The sequence below is a fragment of the Pristis pectinata genome, chromosome 7, assembly GCF_009764475.1.
Source record: "Pristis pectinata isolate sPriPec2 chromosome 7, sPriPec2.1.pri, whole genome shotgun sequence".
Lineage (NCBI taxonomy): Eukaryota > Metazoa > Chordata > Chondrichthyes > Rhinopristiformes > Pristidae > Pristis > Pristis pectinata.
This window is the reverse complement of record NC_067411.1, coordinates 49,258,265-49,278,831: the sequence shown is the minus strand read 5'-3', so window position 1 is coordinate 49,278,831 and position 20,567 is coordinate 49,258,265. Positions and strand designations below refer to the sequence as shown.

The 20,567-nt window shown below is 40.8% G+C and overlaps 1 protein-coding gene across 1 annotated transcript in view; it reads right to left on the bottom strand.

The window, feature by feature from the left end:
- LOC127572263 (tyrosine-protein kinase JAK2-like) overlaps positions 1–19,093 on the bottom strand; it is a 223,318-nt gene extending 204,225 nt beyond the window's left edge. The window contains 1 exon segment of the mRNA XM_052019271.1: positions 18,729–19,093. The gene's annotated coding sequence lies outside the window, so the exon portion shown is untranslated.
- Positions 19,094–20,567: the final 1,474 nt, after the last annotated feature.

The following is a 20,567-nucleotide window of genomic DNA, read 5'->3' as shown; positions in this document are numbered from 1 at the left end:
TAAACAGCAACAGAAACTGAAAATATTCCTGGCATTATTTGTTTCAGTATTTAAAAGTCAACTTTGATTATATTAGTTAATCTGGAAATGCCATTTCTCTGGTGGGTTAACTTATCCAGCTTTGGGACTGGTCTGTTTAAACCCTGAACAATTCTTGGTTCCAAATCTCACTGAAACTTTAACTGTTCGGTCTCACAAAAGTTGAAGGAAATATAAATAGAAAGCAGGAAAGTTAAAATCTCAATACCAAAAGATTTAAATTATGATCAGGAGAGTCCAAAGAGGCTTGATAATTATTTTTCAAGTCTCTCGATTGAAGCTGTCAAAAGGTTTTGAAAAGCATTATTTTATATCACTTTTTGTGTTTGCAGTGCATGCAATACCATTCAGCATTAGGAATATATACTACAAGTAGGGAGTTACATAAAATAACTGATGGTAACAGGTAGTGGTATACAGGCCTGGGTAATGAATGGGTTCCGTTTCTACAGATATCTCCAAGTTGATTTTGTCCGCATATCAGAAAATACACAAAATTCACTCGATATGGTAACTATACCTCTATAATACTACAATTAAAGGCATCAAAAGCACAGAAAACCAATAAGAAAGAGCAATTACTGAAAGTGGAGAGAGAAAAGAAATTAATTCTGCAATTTATAAGAAACGTATGTGCATATATCAGACCTTAATAATATTTTGGGAGCTCGTTCTTATGTTGGAGTGTCCATAAGTCAGGCCCAACAACGGCCTGTACTGTAATTCACAAGGAGCACAAATTGGAAGTATGCTAAAAATTTATCCTCCATCAGTAGTATGACAAGTCCTATACATTGTGTAAACATGTTTAGCCCTTCTAACTGGAGATGAATTTCCAGTTATCTTAACCCATCAATAGTCCTCATTATCAAAACTTATATCTATACTTCATGTATTGCTATACCAGTCTTTACATTTCTTATGGAAGCTATACTTTGTTCTTTTTTCCCATTAATTCAAACTACTTTTCGCATAGGCACAAAATAAAATGCAATACAGATTTCATTATAGATACACACTCAAACATGAAGTTGCATTGTGCAGCTTTTTTCAACATTTTGCGACTGAGAAAAATACTTCATTTCAGTAAGAAGGTAATGACCATTTCTGGATTAAATTTACTTCAGCCTAGAAATTTGATTGGGTACCTTCTAGTGGTTGTTACCCATGCAACCCTGACACCATGTATACCACTTGTAGCACTTCAAGTGAACAGGGACTAGGTTTTGATGGTGGGGTGGGTACCAACACTGGTCACTCCTATAACAGTACGGTCTTCACAATGCAATGTTGTGAATACGACCCATGGAAGGCCATCGTGAGAGTAAAAAGGAAATTCTGAGTGAAGCTAGAGACACAATTGGATGCACAACAGCTGTAGCAGGGTTTGCATGCCAATACTTCCTATAAGGCAAAACCTAACAGCATATATGGCAGTGATGCTTCACTCCCCAAAGAGCTCAAAGCCTTTTATAAATGCTTTGAAAAGGAAAATAACACACCTGCACGAATCCCCACAGCATCCAGCCACCCTATGATCTCTGTCTCGGAGGCTGATGTCAGAACATCCTTCAAGAGGGTGAACTCTCGCAAGGCGTCAGGTCCCGACAGTGCACATGGCCGGGTGCTGAAAACCTGTGCCAACCAACTGGCTGGAGTGTTCAAGAACATCATCAATCTCTCAGTGCTGCAGTCTAAGGTTCCCACTTGCTTCAAAGGAGTAGCAATCATACCGGTGCCCAAGAACAGCAGGGTAAACTGCCTCAACAACTATTGACCAGTAACACTCACATTTACCATAATTAAGTGCTTTGAGAGGTTGATTATGGCTAGAATTAACTCCTGTATCAGCAAGGACCTGGACCCACAGCAATTTGCCTGCTGCCACAACAGGTCTACAGTAGACACAATCTCATTGGCTTTCCACTCTGCTTTGGAGAATTTAGATAATTGCAAAACATGTGTCAGGCTGTTGTTTATTTATTACAGCTCAGCGTTCAATACCATCATCCCCTCAGTACTAATCATCAAGCTTCAAAACCTGAGCTTCTGTACCTCTCTCTGCAACTGGATCCTCGACTTCCTTATTGGGAGACCACAGTCAGTCCGGATCAGTAATAAACTCCTCCTCACTGAGAATCAACACAGGTGCACCTCAAGGATGTGTGCTTAGCCCACTGCTCTACTTTCTCTATACTCATGACTGTACATCTCACACGCCATCTATAAATTCACTGATGGCACCATTGTTGTTGGTAGAATCTCAGATGGCAACGAGGAGGTATACAGGAGTGAGATAGATTGGCTGGTTCAGCGGTGTTGTAAAACCAACCTCGTACTCAACATCAACAAGACCAAGGAACTGATAATGGACTTCAAGAAGGGAAAGTCGGGAGAACAAACACAAGTCCTCATTGTGGGGTCATCAATGGAAAGGATGAGCAGCTTCAACTTCCTGGGTGTCAACATCTCGGAAGATCTATCCTGAGCCCAACACGTTGATGCAGTTGTGAAGAAGGCATGCCAGTGGCTCTACTTCATTAGGAGTTTGAGGAGATTTGGTGTGTCACCAAAGGCTCTTACAAATTTCTATAGATGAACGATGGAGAGCATTCTGGCTGGCTGCATCACAGCTTGGTACGAAGGCTCCAATGCACAGGATTGAAAGGGGCTGCAGCGGGTTGTAGACTCAGCCACTTCATCATGGGCACAACCCTCCCCACCATCAAGGATATCTTCAAGAGGCAGTGCCTCAAGAAGGCAGCATTCACCGCTAAGGACCCTCAGCATCCAGGACATGCCCTCTTCCTGTTACTACCATTGGGGAGGAGGCACTGGAGCCTTAAAACCCACACTCAATGACTTAGAAACAGCTTCTTCCCTTCTGCCATCAGATTTCTGAACAGTCTATAAACACTACTTCATTCTTCCTTTTCTTTTGCACTATTTATTTATTTTGTAATTTATAGTAATTTTATGTCTTTGCACTGACTACTGCTGTAAAACAAGAAATTTCAAGTCATGCAAGTCAGTGAAAATAAATCTGATTCTGATTAAAGAAAGCTATCAGGTCAGTGAATCATTATCTTTGGGCTCCCACAACCCCATAATTCAATCTTGCCTCTCCCACACTGAAAATGTGTGTCTCTAACCCACACCTCTTTAACATCCAAAATGTCAGAGCCTGTCTTGACACTCCACTTTCTCCAAAATGCTGCTGATAGTCCTCTACACTTTCAGGCTCAGAGCCCAAATGCTACTGCAAAACCAGTTCACGTCCCTTCTGATCACCACATACTCTTTCCGTAGCCACAGTACAGGCGTGATGGGATCCTGGACTCAGAGGAATATGGTGGCATACCTCCAGTTTCCAAACAATCAATTGTAGTTCTTTACAATGCACCAGTCTTTGAGGCATTAAAATTATATTCACACAGCTACATGGAGTTATATTGACATTTACCGTCAATCCTTCCCAGAGACTTGCATATCTCTATGAGATCGTGTTACACTTTCTCTTCCTCTCTCCTCCAAGAGAAAATATTCCAATGTACATTGCACCATTTCTTACTGAAAACTATCAGCAATTTTTTCAAGCTGTTTAACATTACATACAGAACCTGAATCAATATGATAAAGAAGAAGATCCTGTACGAGAGCAGAATTTAGGCAACTTCCTAATAACTTACTCAGGAATTAAGCTGTAAAGATGAGGAATTTCCCAGCCTTGACCTTTTGTGCAGACTTTTGATGACTTCACTCAGGATGATGGTAGGGGAAGTACAATTGGTCTTTGTACCAGGAGGTTAAATGCAGAAACAAAACAGGGTCAAGATTGCTTTTCCTGACATCTTTCTATCATTTAATTTCACAAATGAACAATGGCTACTTCAGCAATGTGAGATACAGCTCAGGAGTGGGTTCATATTAACCCATAGCTATGTTACCTCCAGCAAATATAGTCCCCTCAATTTCTCTGCAAAAGAATAAAATAACCCAAAGTACTCAAACTTATTTCACATTAATGCTGCTTCTTGACTAAATTTCTTTCCAACACATTTCCTGATGTCCATTCATCAGTTCTGTAAAGTCTACCATTTTTGTACAAAAATTACTGTTGTATAAATGCTGAATGCGCAATGTAACCAAAGCCCCCCTGTTGCCAGAAGAATGGCAACTTACAACTCATACTTTTGACCAGATTTCAGCTATGGATCTCAGAAATAAAAGTTACCTCTTTTTCTCTCTCTAGAGATTCTGCCTGTCAGATCTCTAGCGTTGCTAGTACTTTGTCCTGTGATTTTAGGATGGCCATGTTGAATCTTCCACTACCCCAACCTTCTGCTATCCTTTCCCATAAAATCAAAGCACATATTCATCCATACGCTTCCTCAATCTTCAGAGCCTCAAATACTCCTGTATGAGACACAAAATGAAATATAGTCCCTCTATGCTAATACAGTGTATTTGCTGTTCATAGAACAATCTCCTCCTAACAGATCAAACTAAATGCAAACTTGGTGATATCTTGCCAAAATCCCTCTTCCATTCATAAGCATGCTCCTGTCTACCTGTTGACTTCCTACTGTAACTTTTCTTTCCAGCTCCATCAAGATGCCATTCAGCCTTCCTGCTCTATTCCAATCCGGAACAAGGTCTCATCCTTTTCCTGAACATTTTGAAACCCTGATTTTAATTTCTTCTAGTAATTACAGATATCAACCATATTCCCCCATTTTCTTTCAGTTTGCTATCCTTGTGATGTAGAACGAGTCCATCAACATCATGAGAAATAGGACTATTCAGCCCTTCAGGCCTATTCCACAATGGGATAGCAGCTGATTGTCTAACTCAGAAACATATTCTTGGTCCCTCTTCATACACCTTGAAGGCTTTTCTGTCTAGAAATCTGTTGCTCTCAAATATATTCGGCAACCTAGCTCCAGTGCTTGGTGTTAGAAACTCCACAGGTTCACCAGCTTTGAATGAAGAAATTTCTCCTCCTGTCAATCCTAAATGTATCCTAAACTGCAACTCTTGATTCTAGACTACTCCCCCTCCCCCCACTCAGCTAGGAGAAACATCCTTTCTGCATAGGGTCTCTCCAGCCCCGCCAGTATTTTGTATCGTTCAATTAGATCTCCTCTCATTCTTCTAAATTTAGTGAATACAGGCCTAACTGACCAAATCTCTCCTCATACGACAGTCCTGCCTGTGTAGTTACAGCAAGGCATGCTTGCTCTGTACTGAAAACCTCTTGTAAAGAACACTAATATACCATTTGCCTTCTTAACTACTTGCTGGAACTACATGTTTGCTTTGAAACCCTAGTGAACATTTTGAAACCCTGATTTGAATTACTTGTAGTAATTACAGATATCAACAACATCTCCCCATTTCCTTAAATGTTCGAGCCCTGAAGTGTTGTAGAACAGAGGGACCTAGGAGTACAAGTACATAGCTCGCTAAAAGCAGCATCACAGATAGACAGAGTGGTGAAGGAGGCATTTGGCACGCTAGTCTTCATCAGTCAGGGCATTGAATACAGAAGTTTGAACGTTATGTTGCAGTTGTACAGACATTGGTGAGACTGTATTTGGAATACTGTGTAGAGTTTTGGTCGCCCTGTTATAGGAAAGACATCATTGAACTGGAAAAAATGCAAAGAAGATTTACAAGGATGCTGTCAGGACTCAAAGGACTGAGTTAGGGAGAGGTAGGTTAGGACTTTATTCCTTGGAACGTATAAGGTTGAGAGGTGACCTCATAGAGGTGTATAAGATTGTGAGGGGTATAGACAGGGTGAATGCATATAGTCTTTTTCCCCAAGGAAGGGAGACTAAAAACTAGAAGACATAGGTTTAAGATAAGAGGCGAAAGGTTTACAAAGGGATCAGAGGGGCAACTTCTTCACACATAGGGTGGTGCATATATGGAAGGAGCTACTAGAGAAAGTGGTTAAGGCAGATACAATAGCATTTAAAAGACATTTGAATAAGTACATCGCTAGGAAGGGTTTAAGAGGGATATGGACCAAATGCAGGAAAATGAGATGGACCAAATGCAGGAAAATGAGAGTAGCACAATGGTTGGCATGAGCAAGTGGGCTAAAGGGCTTATTTCCATGCTACGACACTCAGGTCCATTTATACATCATTTTCCAATCCATCACCATTTAAATAATACTCCACCTTTCTGCTTTTCCTATAAAGTGGAAACCTTTGCATTTAACCATGTTATAATTCACCTGCTATGCATTTGCCCACTCACTCAACTTGGGTAAATTGTCTTAAAGGGGAAGAAAAATGTTAATGCTTTAAATGGAGACTCTTTATCAGAAGGAGGTTGAGGTAGAGAGAAAGGAGATGCTTTTATGGCATAGCCTTGTTTTCCCTTTTCTTCTGAGGACAGATGGATCTGCTATCGAATTCAATTTTACATTTGTCCACTGGCCCCTTTAATTTGCCCATCTTCATGCCAGAAGACGACCTCTCATCTCAAAAAAAGTTAATGCCAAATCCACTGCACCATCCAGACCTTTTCAATGTATCAGAAAAATGTCTTCATAATCCAGATCAAATTTCATACAAATCAATGTAACTTGCGTGCCTAGATATCTCAAGCAGGTAACAGAAAGTTCTTTGCAAAGCAGATAAGGAAAAATAAAGCTCTGTTCGTTTTGCTGACACATTGCTAACTCTGTCTGTGCTGTTATTACCATTATGCTGAGGCACTGGTCTTGGTCTCTTGGAATTAAATATCTTTCTCATTCATTGAACTACTTGATAAGGTTTCTCCTCCCCCAAAAAATATGCAATTTCCATTTACAAATACAGGCTCGTTATGGCATACTGCTGAGCTTTCTGAAGAAAGGACAGCAACCTGAAACATCAAGTCTATCTCTCTCTCTCTCTCCCTACAGTTGCTGTCTGACCTGCTGAGTGTTCCCAGCATTTTCTGTTTTTATTTCAGATTTTCATCATCTACAGGTTTTTTTTTGGCTTTCATTCTAATGTTATTTATTAATGAAAACCTGGTTCTGTTCTTGATATATCCTTGAAATTCAAAACAAGAATAATATGGGCATTATACCTTTAATTGAAAACACGTCCCTACAGAAAACTGTGAGATTGCATCTCATTGCAATCTCACACTGATGGGGATTTAGTTATAAAGTCATAGTACAGGAATGGGTCCTTTAGCCCAACTCATCCATGCCAACCAAGGTATTTTCCCGAGCTAGTCTCATTTGCCTGTGTTTGGCCCCTATCCCTCCAAATGCTTCCTATCCATGTTCCTGTCCAAATGTCTTTTAAACATTGTGATTGTATCTGCCTCTACCACTTCCTCTGGCAGCTTGTTCCATATACCCACCAACCTCTGTGTGAAAACTTGCCCCTCAGGTCCACTTATAAATCTTTCCCTTCTCACCTTAAACCTATGCCTTCTAGTTTTAGACTCCCCTTCCCTGGGAAAGAGACTGTGACCATCCACCATAGTTATCTTATTATACTGCACATTTAGAAATTACAGTTTTGTGTTTTTGCTTAACAAAAGTTGAAAATATGCCATGCAAGCCTGATAAATTATCATAAAAATATCTGATCAGTTCTGCTGAACATGATGCTTCAGTCAGATCAAGAGCACAAGGGTAATGATCAGTCTGGATGACTACATCACTGTTCAAGGATATAGGCTGATGGTTAAAGAAATATTGCATTACTTGGTAAGTTGGCAGTAAATATTCAACAACCTTTAGAATTGTAGAATCATACAGCACAGAAATAGGCCATTCGGCCCACCATGTCCATGTCGACCTTCTTGCTCATCTACACTAATCTCATTTGCCTGATTAGACCATTTTTTTTCTGTCTCTATCTCTACACATTACCCACCAGCCACTGTCTCCCAACTCCACCACCCTCCCAGTTCCATTTGCCCATCATTTCATTCCTCACCTGGTTCCACCTATTATCTGCCAGCCCCCGCATCAACACCCCCGTCACCTCTTTCTACCATCTCCCCTCTTCAGTCCTGATGTGGGATCTTGACCCAAAATGTCGACTACCCCTTTGCCTCCACAGATGCTGCTTGACCACTGAGTTCCTCCAGCAGCTTGTTTTTGCCTAACCAGTGTTTTGTAAAGTTGTAACATAACATCCCAGCTCCCAATTCTATGCTCCAACTTATGAAGGGAAACATGCTACATGCCTTCTTCACTGCGCTATTGACCTGTGTTGCCACTTTCAGGGAACTATGAACAACAATTCAAAAGACCTGAACTGTTAATTCTTTTTTATCTCCACAGATACTGCCTGGCCTGCTGGTTATTTTCCACACTTCTAATTTCACATTTCCACCGACTCCCACAGCTACCTCTTCCAACCCTGCACCCTTTAAAGGACCATTTCCTTCTATAACATTTTTTGAAGATTATGTAAAGGAGAGATGGATATGGTCAATGTGTGGGGAGGAGGGAATAGCTTAATTAGGAATCATTGGCTTAATTAGTTTGGTACAACATCACGGGCTGAAGGGTCTGTCTTGTGCTCTATGTCCTATGTTAGATTGAGTAGTCAATAAAAATTGCAGTCCACTATAAAATCCTAGATGATGCAGAATAACTGTCTTATGTAAAACAATGTAAACCCAAACTAGAAAATGTTGGAAGTGTTTAGTAGTTCCAGCAGTATCAGTGGGAGAGAAATAGAGTCGACGTGTTATCAAACGTCAAAACTGGAAAAGTGAGAAGGCTATTGTTTTTAAATTGCAGACGGGAGAGTGAAAAGATAGCAACCAAAGTGTCAAGGTAAATTAATTACCTTACAAACCGACAGTTGTAGACAGAATTGAGAATTGAAACAAACTGAAACAGAAAGGTACAGCCACTTTCAATGAGAAAATAAAAGGGAGTTACCTTAAAATGCTAAATTCAATATTAAAATTCCGATGACTGTGCCATACGCACTCTAAAGATGAGATCCTCTTTCATCACCTATACTGGGTAGTGTTAGAGCAATGCAAGTCAAAGTTAGTGGTCAGGGTGAGAATGGAATGAAGAATTAAAATGACAGGACACTGGAACCTCAGGTCACCTTTGCAGTCTAAATAGAGGCATTCTGCAAAGTGGTCAGCCAACGTGTTGATTTTTCCAATGCAGAAACCATGAGAACTGACTGCAATACACTATAATGGAAGAAGTGCAAGTGAATTGCCACTTCATCTGGAAGGTCTGTTGCTGATAATGGCAGTACTATTGTGATTTGGCAAACTGATAACTACCTCACCGAGGCCAAACATCAGTTCTCAGACACTTCCCCATACCTCCCACTGGACCATAATCCCACCACTACACGTTAAGCCATTGACTTTGGCTCTCTGGAAGACAAAGTTGAGTCTATTGTCATATGCATGAGTCACATGTATGCACAGGTGCAATGAAAAACATTTGCAGAAACATCATAGACACATAGCATTAGATAAGCAGCATTCACAGGAAAAGCATAAATTAAATGTAAATTATACACAATTTTTATTAGAAAGAACACAATTAGAACAAAAGAAAATAAGTTCATTTAGTGCCAAGTGATCGTAGTGTTGCTATACTGTAGTGATTAGGGTTGTGCCGATTGGTTCAAGAACCGAATAGTTGAAGGGAAGTAGCAATTCTTGAACCTGGTGATGTGGGACTTCAAGATTCTCTACCTCCTGCCCGATCTCACTACCACTTTTCCTAAGGAGATCTTTCTTCCAGTCTCCAGTCTCATAGTTCCCAAACCAGCCAGAGCCCACTCCTCGTGATTTATGAGCAAGATTATCCAGACTTACCATTGTTTCAGTCTGCTATTATCCCACAAAACCTACTTCTTCCAACTTTGACTCTGTTCTTTCTCCCTTTATCCAGTCCCTTTCATCCACATCACCTCAGCTGCCCTCTGCCACTTTGACTGCTCCAGTTTTTTGCTCCCATCTGACTGATCTCTATCATGGACATCGAATCCCTCTCTAGCTTCATCCCACACCAAGATATATCTGAGAGTCATTCACTTCTTCTTTGAACAGAGGCTCATCTTGCTTCCTTGCAACTTGTCTCCCTCACCTATCTGAACTCGTTCTGACATAAAGCAACTTTCCCTTCAACTCCATTGACTTTCTCAAAATCAAAGAATGTAGTCAAGGGCCAAAGCTGTGCCAGTCTCTTTGTTTGATGTGTCAAACAGTCTTGTTTCAGTTCCTATTCAGCTTCCCCTTTCAAATCTTTTTCTCATTATATTGATCACTGTATTGGTTCTGCATCCTCTACTCATTCAGAACTCAACATTACATTTGTTGTCCATTTTTCACTCTGCTCTCACTCACTCTTTTTCCTTCACTTTCTTGACCTCTCTATCGCCGTCTCAGGGGACAGGTTAGCTCCCAATATCCATTATAAGCTAACTCCCACAGCTATCTTAACTGCACCTCTTCCAACCCTGCACCATTTCCTTCTCCTCATTCCTTCATCTCAATCTGATTGGTCCAATAATGAGACTTTCCACACCAGTGCTTTCAAGAAGTCCATTCTTTTCCTTAACAATGTAGGAATCTTGTCTATTTCATGCATTTCTGCTCTCACTCTATCTCCTCCCAGCCAGAAAATGGATCCCTTGTCCTCACCTTCCACCCCACCAGACTCTACTTTCAACAGGTCACCCTCCATTATTTCTGCTACCTCTAATGAGATTCTATCACCAGACACATTTTCTTCACTCCCCTTTCTGCATTCCGACGGGATTTGTTTCTTCTGCAACTCACAATGTGGTGTCCTCTATTTTGAAGAAACCAAACACAGACTGGGTGACCATTTTGCAGAATAATTCTGTTCAGTTCTCAAGGGTGACCCTGATATCCTGTCACTTTAATTCATAGTTTACCCCAGCTAAAGTAATTTCCTTGGTCAATGATCCACATTTCGTAGAAGAAATAACTACATTAAATAATGAAGTAAAGCTTCCTGGAGAATAATTACTCAAAAAAGTATACTTCAAATTATTTTGAACTGCTATCTATTTTTGCCAATAAAATATAAATTTAAATTGTCCTTAGATTATAGGCGAGGGTTCAATGGAAATTGAGTGACTTGAATGAGCCAGATACTTGCAAGAAATATGACTTCAATGTTTGACTGTGATCAAATTGTGCAAAATTTTGTGTAGCCCTTCCTATCTTCTTGTTTCTCCAGTATGTATAATAAAGTTACAGTTTTACTCTGATATTTATGCACTGAGTAAAAATCCCAATTCACAGGCAGGAAAGCAGAGTACAAAATCCTAGCCAACTGTATGTGCAGAATTCACATCATTGTAATGTACAGTGGCATGCAAAAATCTGGGCACCCCTGGTCAAAATTTCTGTTACTGTGAATAGCTAAGTTAAGATGACACACTCTTTAATATTTTAAGCAAGATTACTTTTTTATTTCCATCTTTTACAGTTTCAAAATAACAAAAAAGGAAAAGGGCCCGAAGCAAAATTTTGGGCACCCTGCATGGTAACTTAGCTTGTAAATGTTTTCTGTAGCCAGCTAAGAGTCTTTCAATTCTTGTTTGAGGGATTTTTGCCCATTCTTCCTTGCAAAAGGCTTCTAGTTCTGTGAGATTCTTGGGCCGTCTTGCATGCACTGCTCTTTTGAGGTCTATCCACAGATTTTCGATGATTTTTAGGTCATGGGACTGTGAGAGCCACGGCAAAACCTTCAGCTTGTGCCTCTTGAGGCAGTCCATTATGGATTTTGAGGTGTGTTTAGCATCGTTATCCTGTTGTAGAAGTGATCCTCTTTTCATCTTCAGCTTTTTTTTTTACAGATGGTGTGAGGTTTGCTTCCAGAATTTACTGGAATTTAATTGAATTCATTCTTCCCTCTACCAGTGAAATGTTCCCTGTGCCACTGGCTGCAACACAAGCTCAAGGCATGATCGATCCACCCCCGTGCTTAACAGTTGGAGAGGTGTTCTTTTCATGAAATTCTGCATCCTTTTTTCTCCAAACTTTCCTGCATCCTCACCGTAAAATTCAGTGTCAGCAATTTGCAAAGGAACATCTAAACAAACCTGATGTATTTTGGAAACAAGTCCTGTGGACTGATGAAGTTAAAATAGAACTTTTTGGCTGCAATGTGCAAAGGTATGTTTGGAGAAAAAAAGGGTGCAGAATTTCATGAAAAGAACACCTCTCCAACTGTTAAGCACGGGAGTGGATCGATCATGCTTTGGGCTTGTGTTGCAGCCAGTGGCACGGGGAACATTTCACTGGTAGAGGGAAGGATGAATTCCATTAAATACCAGCAAATTCTGGAAGCAAACATCACACCATCTGTAAAAAAAAGCTGAAGATGAAAAGAGGATGGCTTCCACAACAGGATAGCGATCCTAAACACACCCCAAAATCCACAATGGACTACCTCAAGAGGCACAGGCTGAAGGTTTTGCCATGGCCCTCACAGTCCCCCAACCTAAACATCATCGAAAATCTGTGGATAGTCCTCAAAAGAGCAGTGCATGCAAGACAGCCCAAGAGTCTCACAGAACTAGAAGACTTTTGCAAGGAAGAATGGGCGAAAATCCCTCAAACAAGAATGGAAAAACTCTTAGCTGGCTACAGAAAGCGTTTACAAGCTGTGATACTTGCCAAAGGGGGTGTTACTAAGTACTGATCATGCAGGGTGCCCAAACTTTTGCTTCAGGCCCTTTTCCTTTTTTGTTATTTTGAAACTGTAAAAGATGGAAATAAAAAAGTAATCTTGCTTAAAATATTAAAGAAATGTGTCATCTTTAACTTTATGCCTTTTGGAAATCAGGTCATCTTTTACTCGCTTAGCTATTCACAGTAACAGAAATTTTGACCAGGGGTGCCCAAGCTTTTGCATGCCACTGTATGTGGTTTAAACTCTGCTTCAGAATTTAAATTCCACTGGCAATGGAACCAAATTTCCAAAATTATCTTCAAAGCAGACACACCTCCATATTGTGCATTCAGCATAAATGACAAGACGATGCATTTCTACCCCAGAAATTTAAAAACTGCACTGATTTATGCAGCTGAATGTGAGCACACTCATGCTATAGTTAGTAAGAACATTACTGAGCATTTGAACAGTAGTACTAGTCATATAGTTTCTTCATTATCGGAAATGACTGAATTTTGTTCCTTTTTACAAAATCCAGTTAGGTTTCTAATTAAATTGATTGGAATTTTGTGCCCACAAGACTTTTCAAGAAAGGAGGATAGCCATAGGCTCCAGGATCATGTTGATCAGTTGGTAAATTGGGTAGAGCAATGGCGGATGGAATTTAATCCTGATAAATGTGAGGTGATACACTTTTAGAAGACAAATAAGGGCAGCACATATACAATGAATGGCAATGCCTTAAAGTGTAATGAGGTACAAGTCCAAAGATCCCTGAAGTGGATCCCAGGTGGATAAGGTGGTGAAGGTAGCACATTGGGTACTTGCCTTAAATACCTGAGGCATAGAATAAGGTATGGTATTATACATTGGTTACACCACAGCTGGAGTACTGTGCACAGTTCTGGTCACAGTAGAGTGGGTGCAGAGGAGGTTCACCAGGATATTGCCTGGGATGAGGTCTTTTGGTTATGAGGAGAGACTGGATAGGCAGTTTCCTTTGGAGCACAGGAAATTAGGAGGGAATCCAATAGAGGCATGCACCATTTTGAGGGGCATAGATAGGATAGGTAGTAGGAAGCTTTTCCCTATAGCAGCAGTATCTAAAATTAAAGGGTATAAGTTTAGAGTAATGGGAAAGAGTTTTAGAGGGGATCCGAGGAAGAACTTTAATCACCCAGACAGTGTTTGGAATCTGGAATGCACTAATTGGTGGTGAAGGTAGGTACTTTCACATTTAAGAAATCTCTATACAGGTATAGAAGGGCTAAAGATCAAGTGCTGGTAAATGACTTAGTATATATAGGTACTTAATGGTCTGCATGGATACGGTGGGCCATAATGCTTATTTTTGTGCTCTGTTGCTCTATAATTCTTAATTTAGTTACAACTTTCATGAATTTAAGTAATTGAAAGAAAAAGGATAGTGAACAACAAAAGTGATCAACTTCTGCACTAAATTCCCTGAACCTAAGGTACAAGACTGCCGAGCTACAGATGCAACCCTTCCTCAGGCCAAAATATACATTCTGAGTCACATGGTTAAAGGTTACTCATCAGTGTGTTATACCTTGGTGTCCAGATCTTTGAACCTGAATTAAAGACACTAAGAAAATCTACTTCTACTTCAAGGATATGCCACAGGCTAATGCAAAACAAGTTTTTTTTTGCAGGTAGGCAGAATAGTTTTGTATTAAAAAAGTACATTCCATTCCTTGAAAAAAATGTTGCATTTTAGTTACAGAAATGCAAATGCAATCCTGAGGAGCCTCTAGTTGACTGACTTTGTCTACTTGCAGAGTGATTGCCATTAATCTAACAACATGTAATAAAGGACTATGGCCAAGATGATCATACAACCTAGCTCAAGTCAAAGGGTGCAACTAAAGTGAGGGTGTTGTATCATACAAATGGAAGCATTTTAATAGCACTTATTTCTTTTTCTTTATTGATTAAAAAGATAGCCATAATTTAAACTGATGCTCCAATGCAGTACTGCAGGAGTTCTGGATTGTCATCAGTACCGTTTTACAAATGAGATATTAAATGAGATATTATTCACAAATGAGACATTAAATTTGCCTCTTTGCAGATGGAGGCAAAAGATGCCATTGTACTATTTCCAAGTTATCCTTGAGGCCCTGGCCAATAATTATTTCTCAACTAACATTTCTAAAAGTACATTACCTAGTCATTACACAATGTAGACTGTGGAAGCTCACCGTGGCCAAACCTCCTGCCAAATTACATCAATGACTACAGTTTACAAGAACTTCATTGGCAGTAAAGTGCTTTGTTTGTTCTGAGAAGTGCTCCAGAAATGCAAGGCTCTCTTTTACTTTGTTATTGCTCCCACCCATTTTCTCCATAACCAGCAGCTTTGATCCACAGCCCCACCTCTCTGGGAACATTCCAAGCTATCCTGCTCATTTGTGAGATATGCAAGTGTAACAAGAAGAAAACCAGAATGCAACTAAATTTCCAGTCAGGATGACAGAACACATATTGAAAATGTTAATTTAAATAAAATATGATTCAGCAATTCAGAGTTTACATGGGGAAATTTCAAAGCAGCATTAAGATTTATCAGAATGCTAAAACGAACTGAACTGATGAGCTACAAATCAGCACGCTTAATATGAAGACATTTGCTGGTTTTGTTTGGAAAACTGATGTTTAGGTTGAGAAATCAGAGACAAATGTTAATATTCATTGAACAATATCTATCTAACTTACCTCTCTCTCCTCTCCAGTCATCACAATTTGAAATATCTCAACTATACACCATAGATTTTCAAATGAGGCCTTATCGTTATTAAATTGTGCTCATCAACAATGTTTCTGTGATTAACATATAACCAGTATGCAGTGCAAAGTAGATTTATCAGAGCAGTTCTTCCTCTTGGGCAATCCCTAGGGGCTGTGGAAAACTTGCTTCTACTCTGATTTAATGGATTCTGGGGGTGGTTGAAGAGTGACGCAGAGTCTTCAGGTTCCACACAGGACTTGATGGGCTGTGTTGGTGGGTTACTTAATATTCGGTACGCCCCTCCTACTATTTGCACGTGGCCTCTGCATGCTCCCATTATAGAGACTTCTTGTACTCTGTACTTTCCCAGATGCTACTTCTCCATTCTGAGTGGTCCAGGGATTCCCACGAGACAGAGAGGAGGTTATCTCAAGGAGATGTTGAGAAAACACAAAGTATTTTCTGTTTTCCTTCCCACGATTCAGGAGTCTAGTACTGGGCGCATGAACAATCTGGCCCACCCAATGAACATTACCAGGGCATCGACACTGTAGATGTTGGCCTGGAAGTGGATAGATTTGGAAGCTTGTACAGAAACAGCATTGGTGGCACTCCTCCAGTGGTTTGACATATCTTCTTTGGCTCTCCATGATTCTGAAGTGTACAAGGCAGGAATCACTGCTGCTCATTAGACCCTTAAAACATTTTTTTCCTCAAATCAGCTGAAGGTTGTTCTGGACATTGCCACACTACCTGTCCTTCGTGAAAAAGTTCTTCCAGAACAACACATTGGACCAAAAGTCCATCAGGCAGTAGTCAGCACGAAACATCCTGCAGACACTGCAGGGGAAGGACTCGATGGACACTGTGGGGTGGTTCCCTGAGCAGACTGTCCAGACCATCTGGCAGAATGCCTCATCGCCAGAACTCACCAACAAGCACCAAGACCTCGCTTGGCTGGCGGTGAGTGGGGCCCTCCCAGTCAGATCCTTCCTGCATGGGCGGAACATCACCCCCAGCGCACGCTGCTCCCAGGAGGACTGCGCTGGGGACGAGACGGTCGCCCACCTCTTTGTGGACTGTGGGTTTGTGAGGAGGGTGTGGCGAAAGATGCAAGGGTCCTTGTCACGTTTCATCCCCAGCAGCTGCGTAAGAGGATTCTCTGATCTACGGGCTGTTCCCGGGGACGCACACAGAGACAGACATCAACTGCTGCTGGAAGGTCATCAACTCGATGAAAGAAGCCCTTTGGTCTGCCCGAAAATTGTTGGTTTCTCAGCACTGCGAGATGTCTGTAGGGGAATGCTGCTGACTGGCACATTCCAGGCTGCAGGAGTACGTGCTGAAGGACGCACTGAAGCTGGGTGCAGCCAACGCAAGGGCTCGGTGGGAAGGACGACAGTCTAGGGTTCTTCTGCCGCAGGAGAGGGAGGGGCGGGGTCAGACGAAGAAGCCCCTCAAATATTGTAAATATGGGATTGGGGTATCACCCCAGGGAGCCACACGAGTGGCATTGGTGCTGTGGTTTTTATAAAAAGTAACACTAAGAATTGATCTGTACACGAATGTGAAGGTTTGCACTGTTTTTATTATTGTATATAGTTTCTTTTATTATGAATAAAGTTTATTTTGTTAAAAAAAATTAGTGGTTGTAGTGTATTTCATCATCAACATCTGACAGAGCAACACCAGAGATGATCGAGGTCAATAAAATGGAAACACCTGAGGGGTTGGGACTATTCTCTGTACAGAAAAGCTGAAGGAAAGATTTACTGTTCAAAATTAGAGACCCTTTTCAGGTGTGGCCTTCTAGAACATGTACCTGTTGCCTTGTTTCTTGAGCTGGCTGCCTTCTACTGATATCTCTCACTCAAAGCTTGATAAGAGTTGATTAAAAAAGTGTTTCTATTGGTGGGTTGGTCCGTAATCAGAGGACTCAAACTTAGGGTAGTTTGCAAGAACCTCTGGGTTGTTGTGTTAAAATGAAATGCTGAACACAGTGGTGGGATTAGATTTGACAATACCCTAAAAATGTAAATCAGATAAGTACTTGGACAGGTAACAGGAAAAGAGCATGAGTGGGATTAATTGAAGAACTCTTTCAAAGAGCTAACAGCAGCATGAGAAGTAGAATAGTCTCCTTACCGTGGATTTAATTGTCAAGCTCTCTCAAAGAACTGGTACAGGCTCCAGAAGACAAATAGTCTCCTGTGCTCCAGCGTTCTATGATTGGTTGCTGTACGTAAATAAGTAATCACAGATCTAATGTCAGAGTTCCCAGGCTTCTCCCTCCAGTCAATGGACTGCTTGCTATCAGCCTCTTCTGGAGGATCTACTGGGGAGCTGGTCAGCTTGTGCACAAATGTATGATGGTCAGTAACCCCAAACATGAACACAGAGGAGAAACCACAAGAAAGTGCACACACTGTAGACAATTGCCCTACCCACTCCTACACACAGAATAGTGGTACTTTTCAATACTTTGCAGTAAAGTACTGCAATACTTTGGAGAAGTCCTGAAATAGCTCTGGGGACAGGACTGTAGGCCCTGCACCCAGAACTAGCTAGTTGATTTTAAAAAAATGAAAACCTTTTGGTGGGGTGGGGAATGTGCTATTGTGGCATCTTTTGAACAACTAGGGACATCCCCAGTACCTTGGGAACACAGAAGATTCTTCACATTAAGGACGTCTTAACATCCACCAATATGTCTCACTTCTTACAAGCACACAAAATATCACAACAACCATCACTTGATTAATCACTTCCCAAGAAAAAAGGTTTGCTAAAGAAACCCCAAGCCAATGGCAGAAAAAGTCTCCTATTCTTTTAACCTGAACCCTCATTTTTTGTAAAAGGAGAAAGACTTAGGTTTTCTTACCAAAGGAAGTTGAAATGAAATGGAACCAAAACTCTACAAGTGACTATTTAACTGGAAACTGTTCAACACCTCCCAGCAGGCCTGGCACTAAATGGGGACTAAAACACCAACACAGTACAACATTGTCAACCACCTGATGCATGCCAACACTGACTGGCTTTGTGAAGAATCATAATAATTTAAAACTACCCGAGCAAGAATAGATGGAATATTTTTAAAACTGTGCATATTATTTCTAGGATAACTTTAAAATAATATTAGATATGTTAATGCCGGATTAGGCCTCCGTAGCAAAATGCAAACCACCTGGTTGAAAGAACACGCGTATAAATAAAGCTTTAATTCTTAGTTCGAGGAAAGGACTGGGAGAGAAGAAGTGGAAATAAAACACTTACTCGTCACTTCGAGTTTCCGACACCTGGCCTTCGCTCTGCAGCAGTTTGAATCAATGCAGTAAATTGTCACCAAAAAAGCGAAGTTGCGGCCGCTTCGGGGATCATGCTGTTTGTTTGTGACTTTATTTCCTGGTGAACAGTCGCTGCTGGTGCTTCGCTCTGCCCAGCGAAGAGCAAAATCCAGGCAGAGTGGTAGCCACAATAGAAAAGCCCAACACAGAAACACTCGTTGCAATTTCGCCCGCTCCTTCCTGGTGCGCCCAAAAACACAAACCTGGATTATTCTAGCGATTCCTCCCTCTCTCCCCACACTGTCTCACAGAAGCATACGCTTTACACACAGAGCTAAGAAGAAAAGCAGATTTTTTTTTGCCTTCACCCGGAACTAGTCTGTAGACTGAATTGATGATTAGTATCTGTTTCGTTTCCAGTTCCAACAGTAAATGTCAAATACAGCCCCTTCACCTCCTCTCCCAGTAGATGTCAGGATAGTGCAGTCGCGGCAGTCATTTGCATAAAGAAACACTGCTACTTAAGGCCCTACTTAATTTGCGGTATGAACTTTGAAAAATTGCGGCTGTATTGCGGGAAAGGCAGACAAAATTAAGAAAAAGGTAATATTTAGTTTTATTAGTTGCAGTAATTTGCAACAGTTAGTAGGGGTGTTCACTTTTGAGAGAAAATGCTTTTAAATCCATAAACCTTACAGTTTTTTAACATTTAAATCATGCCATTAAATGTTTATGAATACTTTACCTGAGCATTTCTTTCAATACATATGCCCTGTGACACTGGAATCCATTGCTACAATCCAGGGCCATCATTTGGTTTGGTTTGCGGGTCTGTGACAGAAACCGATGAATCTGGAAGCTGGACAAGTTACAGAAGTAGCTGAGATGGAGATCAGGGACACACAAGAGTAGCCGAGGAGGAAGCCAGATGCAACCTGGCCCTCCTGGTTTATCATTCCCTTTCTGCCTGAGGTCACTCAAGTTGTGAGTGACCATCTCATGCACTGGCCATAGATGAATACAGTATAAGAAACAGGCCCTTTGATGCAGCACCCCCCCCCCCCCCACTGACCACCAAGCAATCACTTACACTAATCCCACTTTATTTTTCCCACACACCTGTTAAATCCCCCAGATTCTTAACAACACAATTTACAGTAGCCAATTAACCTACTAACCTACTTTATCTTTTGAATATATAACACTCAGTCTCACGCATGCACTAAAGTAACTCCAGCCATCGTTCAAGGTCCAAAATCCGAATCTTCATCACTTCCAGCCTTTTTATCTTCTTTGAAGATGGCAGATGAGTTTTGAGGATTAGATCATGAGCCACTTTCCACTTACTGCCTTTCTGTTGTACCAATATTGTAGACATATTACTTAAGTTTTATTTTGATAATGGAGGCAAGTTAAGTAATTTTGGTGCTATTAAAGATCATTGAGGTATGGATGAGCTTTTTATTGCTCAAACAGTCCTTTACTAGGACTTAAAATGTGGAATATGTAAGTTAGAACAGATCATAGAATCAGAGTGCAGTTCAGAAATGGGCCATTTGGCTCGTACTGTGTTGGCTCTTTTAAAGAGCAATCTAGTGCCTTTCCTAATCACCCAGACATAGCAAGCTGCTGGCTAAGTGCTGAAAAATGAGATTAGTGTAGATGGACATGTAGGGCAATGTGCCTGTTGTTGTGCTCTACGATTCCATGACTATCTTCCTCACAGTAAGTTAAACTCTCAAGTTTGGTGTAATCTACGCAGTCCAAAATTATGCCCTGTACCCCAAGTCCAAATCATTAATGTACATCAGAAACAGCAGTGGTCCTA